This window comes from Ammodytes marinus, assembly GCF_949987685.1.
Source record: "Ammodytes marinus genome assembly, contig: scaffold_288, whole genome shotgun sequence".
NCBI lineage: Eukaryota > Metazoa > Chordata > Actinopteri > Uranoscopiformes > Ammodytidae > Ammodytes > Ammodytes marinus.
In genome coordinates this window covers 10,001-16,760 of record NW_027648394.1, presented here as the reverse complement: position 1 = coordinate 16,760, position 6,760 = coordinate 10,001, and positions in this window count along the sequence as shown.

Sequence of the window (6,760 nt, the reverse complement as noted above, 5' to 3'; positions counted from 1 at the left end):
GTGCAAATCTTTTGTATACAATCTGTGGTGCAAACTAACTATCGGGAGCAATTTAGGCTTCAGTGTCTTGCCCTGGAACACTTGGACATGTGTCGGGGGGACGGGGGATCGAACCACCGACCCTGTAGTTGAGGATGGACGCCCTCTTTCTTTCCCTCCTTTTTCCTTTTTTTCTCTTTTTTTTTCTCCTTTTTCCTTTTTTTCTCTTTCCTTCTTTTCCCCCTTCTCCCCCCCCTCATACGGACGATTGTTCCCCAGCTTTAGCTCAGTCGGTAAGACCATTGCTCTAGTGACTCAAAGGTCAGAGGTTCAAATCCTCATCTCAATAAAGAGAATTTTATTAATTAAAGGGTCTCATGGCGCATCTTAGTCACACTATCTATTTTATTCCATCAAAACGACACAGGTTAGTCTCAAGTGATATTCATGATTATAAGGTGCCGGTGACCAAAGGAAGGAATCAAAATCTTCAAGTGCGAACACAATGCACTAACCCTAACCCTAAGAAAGGGGGTTTAAGTGACTTTGAGCATGGTTCATGGTTCATGGTGCCAGAAGGGTTAGTATGAAAATTGTATAACCCAAGCTGGATTCACTCTTTGGATCTTCTGGTTACGAGACAGAGGCTTAACCACTATGCCACCAAACCTGAAGTAATTCACCACACTTAGTATGACTCATATTCCCATTCAGACACTCTTTTAGCCAGATAACATTTCATGGACTTGAACCTGCAACCTTTGGATCCCCAGCCCTCAGCATTACCCACTACGCCACAGAGTCTCTAGCACAATGTGAGGGATACAAGTAATTTTTCCAAGTAGAGAGTTTGAGAATGCTTTTCCTTAATTAACTTTGAAAATGTTCAACTTTCTCAGGAGTTTGAAATTACCTCCTCTGGAAAGTGGTAGAAGTTCCCGAAAATATGAAAATTTATGAAAATATGCATGTGGATTTTAAATGTTATTTTCCAAAAATTACTCCACAGCCCCATTCAAAGCGGAAACGAACAATTCAAAATGCGTCAACTCAGTCATTTTTCATCTACTAAACTAAATGTTCAGGGCCTTCAGGACATTGCATGATATTACCTGGATTTACATGTCTTTGCCCCATTAATTACCAATGATGATTTTTGGCTGAATACACCTTTAATATATCTCTGAAGTTATACATTTTATGAAGAAATGGTGAATTATGAAAATGTTCTCCTGAGTACGACGAACATGATGAACTTTGAATGGAGTTTCTACGATGAAGTATGAACGAGTAAATAATATGCATATTAACAAGTACATACTAAAATGTGCATACTAAAATATGCATACTAACAAGTGCATACTAAAATATGCATACTAACAAGCACATACTAAAATATGCACACTAACAAGTACATACTAAAACGTGCATACTAACAAATGCATACTAAAAAGTGCATACTAAAATATGCATACTAACAAGTGCATACTAACAAGTACATAATAATATATGCATACCAACAAGTACATACGTAAAGTGCATACTAACAGGTGCTGTCCTCGGCATTTGAGACGCAGCATTTATTAAATGCTCATCACATGGCCTAGTGCTGAAACGAAAGCTATAAACGCCGTGGTTTAAGGCTGAAATGATAACCGGGGCACGTTAACGTTGTCGAGGGGAAGCCTTCCCAGATCTCCGTTAGTTTCAGTTTACAGGCGACAAAGTGACAATCACCACCACCACATGGACAGCGTTTAAATGAAGCCTCTCATTCTTAAAATCATTGGGGCTTTGATGCAAATGATGAAATCTGAACACGTTGACTTGCAACATAATGAGTCGAGGCTTTGCATTGGCTTTGTCGATGTCCCGTGCCTATTTTTTCTCTCCACACACAGCGTTCTCTCTCCTAGCGCACAAACGCCCCGGCCGCTTCCGAGAGCACAGTGTTCCACCCGATAAAAAAAGTAAACACAACTTGGAAAACACGACCCGACTTTTTACGACCTATTTCTGCGAGAAAAAAAAACCTGTCTTATATTCGGACCAATAGGCTCAGGCTTAGACTTAGACTTACTAAAATGTGCATACTAAAATATGCATACTAACAAGTACATACTAAAATGTGCATACTAACAAGTACATACTAAAATATGCGTACTAAAAGGTGCATACTAACAAGTACATACTAAAAGGTGCATACTAACAAGTACATACTAAAATATGCATACTAACAAGCAAAAAATGCACATTTCAGAGTGGCCTTTTATTGTGGACAGTCTAAGGCACACCTGTGCACTAATCATGATGTCAGATCAGCATCTTGATGTGGCACACCTGTGAGGTGGGATGGATTATCTCAGCAAAGCAGAAGTGCTCACTATCACACATTTAGACAGATTTGTGAACAATGTTTGAGAGAAATGGTACAACTGTATATCTGGAATGAATTTTAGATCTTTAAGTCCATCTCATGAAAAATGGGAGCAAAAATAAAAGTGTGGCGTTTATATTTTTGTTGAGTGTACATACATTTTTTTTTGCATTGAGATCCATTAAAAATCGATTTTGAATCGAATCGTTGACCTCTGAATCGGAATCGAATCGAATCGTGAGGTGCCAAGAGATTCCCACCCCTAATACTAACAAGTGTTAGTGTTATACATAGGTTACAATGTCGTTTTTTTTACTGAAAACAACACTTGTTTTTTTTTCACTCAAAAATACATAGGTTACACTGTTGTGTGTGTGTGTGTGTGTGTGTGTGTGTGTGTGTGTGTGTGTGTTTGTGTTTGTGTGTGTTTTCATTCCAAAGTCTTTGTCTTGCCTCCTGTCTCAGTGGTCGTGGGTTCGAATCCGGCTGGTGGACCTTTACTGCATGTCATCCCTAGTGCATACAAACATACGTATATACGTAAAGTGCATACTAAAACGTGCACACTAACAAGTACATACTAAAACGTGCATACTAACAAATGCATACTAGAAAGTGCATACTAACAAGTACATACTAAAACGTGCATACTAACAAATGCATACTAACAAGTGCATACTAACAAGTGCATACTAACAAGTACATAATAATATATGCATACCAACAAGTACATACGTAAAGTGCATACTAACAGGTGCTGTCCTCGGCATTTGAGACGCAGCATTTATTAAATGCTCATCACATGGCCTAGTGCTGAAACGAAAGCTATAAACGCCGTGGTTTAAGGCTGAAATGATAACCGGGGCACTTAACGTTGTCGAGGGGAAGCCTTCAGAGATCTCCGTTAGTTTCAGTTTACAGGCGACAAAGTGACAATCACCACCACCACATGGACAGCGTTTAAATGAAGCCTCTCGTTCTTAAAATCATTGGGGCTTTGATGCAAATGATGAAATCTGAACACGTTGACTTGCAACATAATGAGTCGAGGCTTTGCATTGGCTTTGTCGATGTCCCGTGCCTATTTTTTCTCTCCACACACAGCGTTCTCTCTCCTAGCGCACAAACGCCCCGGCCGCTTCCGAGAGCACAGCCAGTGTTCCACCCGATAAAAAAAGTAAACACAACTTGGAAAACACGACCCGACTTTTTACGACCTATTTCTGCGAAAAAAAAAAACCTGTCTTATATTCGGACCAATAGGCTCAGGCTTAGACTTACTAAAATGTGCATACTAAAATATACATACTAAAATGTGCATACTAAAATCTGCATACTAACAAGTACATACTAAAATGTGCATACTAAAATATGCATACTAACAAGTACATACTAAAATATGCATACTAACAAGCAAAAAATGCACATTTCAGAGTGGCCTTTTATTGTGGACAGTCTAAGGGTGTATTCACACTGGGAAAGTCCGCTAGTGCACTTGCTTTGGTCCAGACCAAATAGAGTTTTGATTTTTTTTGTTTGGTGTGGTCCACTTTCATATTGCCCCTTTTGCAAGTGAACCAGCATTACGAAGCAAAACCACACGTGATCTGAGGTAATTCATTCATTGGACAGACATTCTGGGGTGGAGAAAAACAGGAAGCACGAAGTTTAAACTGCGAAATATATATCATTGATATAATATGGGGCTAAAAATAATAAAAGGGCCTACATCTAACCTATAAATAAAGAGGAAAAACATCAAATTATTGTTGTTTCATATGGTCATAATGTGTAGCCTTATGTCAATGCCACGTTATGTGGCTTGTAGCCTACGATGTGAAACATCATTTTTACTGTATTTTTGGTGCTGGATGCGCGTCACGCGAGAAGAATAGGCTCAAGCTGACACTCAGCTGATTAAGCTGTGTATCAGCTGGGTCGGCGCAGTTCAGCTCCAAACTGACACGGGGATAGTATTGACGGTCCCGTACATGGGAAGCAAAATAAAAACACACACTTCTTGCGCAGCGTGAACCTGTTGGCACTGTGCGAGAGACGCTCCCCTCTCCTTCATCTGATCGCTGAACACATTCAGCATTTATATTGTTCTGGGCTCCCGGTCAAACCACAACTAATCTTCCTAATAATGGTGACAACAACACTTTCCCATAATGTGAAGCTGACGGCTATTTATTAAAAAAGAAAAGAAAGAAAAGGCACAGTGCCTCCTGCATTTGGGTCGGATCGAGTCCGAACAAATTCACACCACAAACGAACTGCAGCAGAGTGCGTTTGGAAACGCATCGAGACTACCTCTTCAGCTGGGTCTCGGAGCGTTTGTTTGGTCCGCACCCGAGTGCGATTGCTGTATTCACACCTGCCTGAAAGATGCGCACCGAAGGCAGAAGTGCATCTGAGTTCGTTTCAACCGAACTAAACAGGGCATGTGTGAATACACCCTAAGGCACACCTGTGCACTAATCATGATGTCAGATCAGCATCTTGATGTGGCACACCTGTGAGGTGGGATGGATTATCTCAGCAAAGCAGAAGTGCTCACTATCACACATTTAGACAGATTTGTGAACAATGTTTGAGAGAAATGGTACAACTGTGTATCTGGAATGAATTTTAGATCTTTAAGTCCATCTCATGAAAAATGGGAGCAAAAATAAAAGTGTGGCGTTTATATTTTTGTTGAGTGTACATACATTTTTTTTTGCATTGAGATCCATTAAAAATCGATTTTGAATCGAATCGTTGACCTCTGAATCAGAATCGAATCGTGAGGTGCCAAGAGATTCCCACCCCTAATACTAACAAGTGTTAGTGTTATACATAGGTTACAATGTCGTTTTTTTTTACTGAAAACAACACTTGTTTTTTTTTCACTCAAAAATACATAGGTTACACTGTTGTGTGTGTGTGTGTGTGTGTGTGTGTGTGTGTGTGTGTGTGTGTGTTTGTGTTTGTGTGTGTTTTCATTCCAAAGTCTTTGTCTTGCCTCCTGTCTCAGTGGTCGTGGGTTCGAATCCGGCTGGTGGACCTTTACTGCATGTCATCCCTAGTGCATACAAACATACGTATATACGTAAAGTGCATACTAAAACGTGCACACTAACAAGTACATACTAAAACGTGCATACTAACAAATGCATACTAGAAAGTGCATACTAACAAGTACATACTAAAACGTGCATACTAACAAATGCATACTAACAAGTGCATACTAACAAGTACATAATAATATATGCATACCAACAAGTACATACGTAAAGTGCATACTAACAGGTGCTGTCCTCGGCATTTGAGACGCAGCATTTATTAAATGCTCATCACATAGCTTAGTGAGTGCTGAAACGAAAGCTATAAACGCCGTGGTTTAAGGCTGAAATGATAACCGGGGCATGTTAACGTTGTCGAGGGGAAGCCTTCCGAGATCTCCGTTAGTTTCAGTTTACAGGCGACAAAGTGACAATCACCACCACCACATGGACAGCGTTTAAATGAAGCCTCTCATTCTTAAAATCATTAGGGCTTTGATGCAAATGATGAAATCTGAACACGTTGACTTGCAACATAATGAGTCGAGGCTTTGCATTGGCTTTGTCGATGTCCCGTGCCTATTTTTTCTCTCCACACACAGCGTTCTCTCTCCTAGCGCACAAACGCCCCGGCCGCTTCCGAGAGCACAGTGTTCCACCCGATAAAAAGAGTAAACACAACTTGGAAAACACGACCCGACTTTTTACGACCTATTTCTGCGAGAAAAAAAAACCTGTCTTATATTCGGACCAATAGGCTCAGGCTTAGACTTACTAAAATGTGCATACTAAAATATGCATACTAAAATGTGCATACTAAAATATGCATACTAACAAGTACATACTAAAATATGCATACTAACAAATACATACTAAAATATGCATACTAACAAGTACATACTAAAATATGCATACTAACAAGCAAAAAATGCACATTTCAGAGTGGCCTTTTATTGTGGACAGTCTAAGGCACACCTGTGCACTAATCATGATGTCAGATCAGCATCTTGATGTGGCACACCTGTGAGGTGGGATGGATTATCTCAGCAAAGCAGAAGTGCTCACTATCACACATTTAGACAGATTTGTGAACAATGTTTGAGAGAAATGGTACAACTGTGTATCTGGAATGAATTTTAGATCTTTAAGTCCATCTCATGAAAAATGGGAGCAAAAACAAAAGTGTTGCGTTTATATTTTTGTTGAGTGTACATACATTTTTTTTTGCATTTAGATGCATTGAAAATCGATTTTGAATCGAATCGTTGACCTCTGAATCGGAATCGAATCGAATCGTGAGGTGCCAAGAGATTCCCACCCCTAGTACTAACAAGTGTTAGTGTTATACATAGGTTACAAT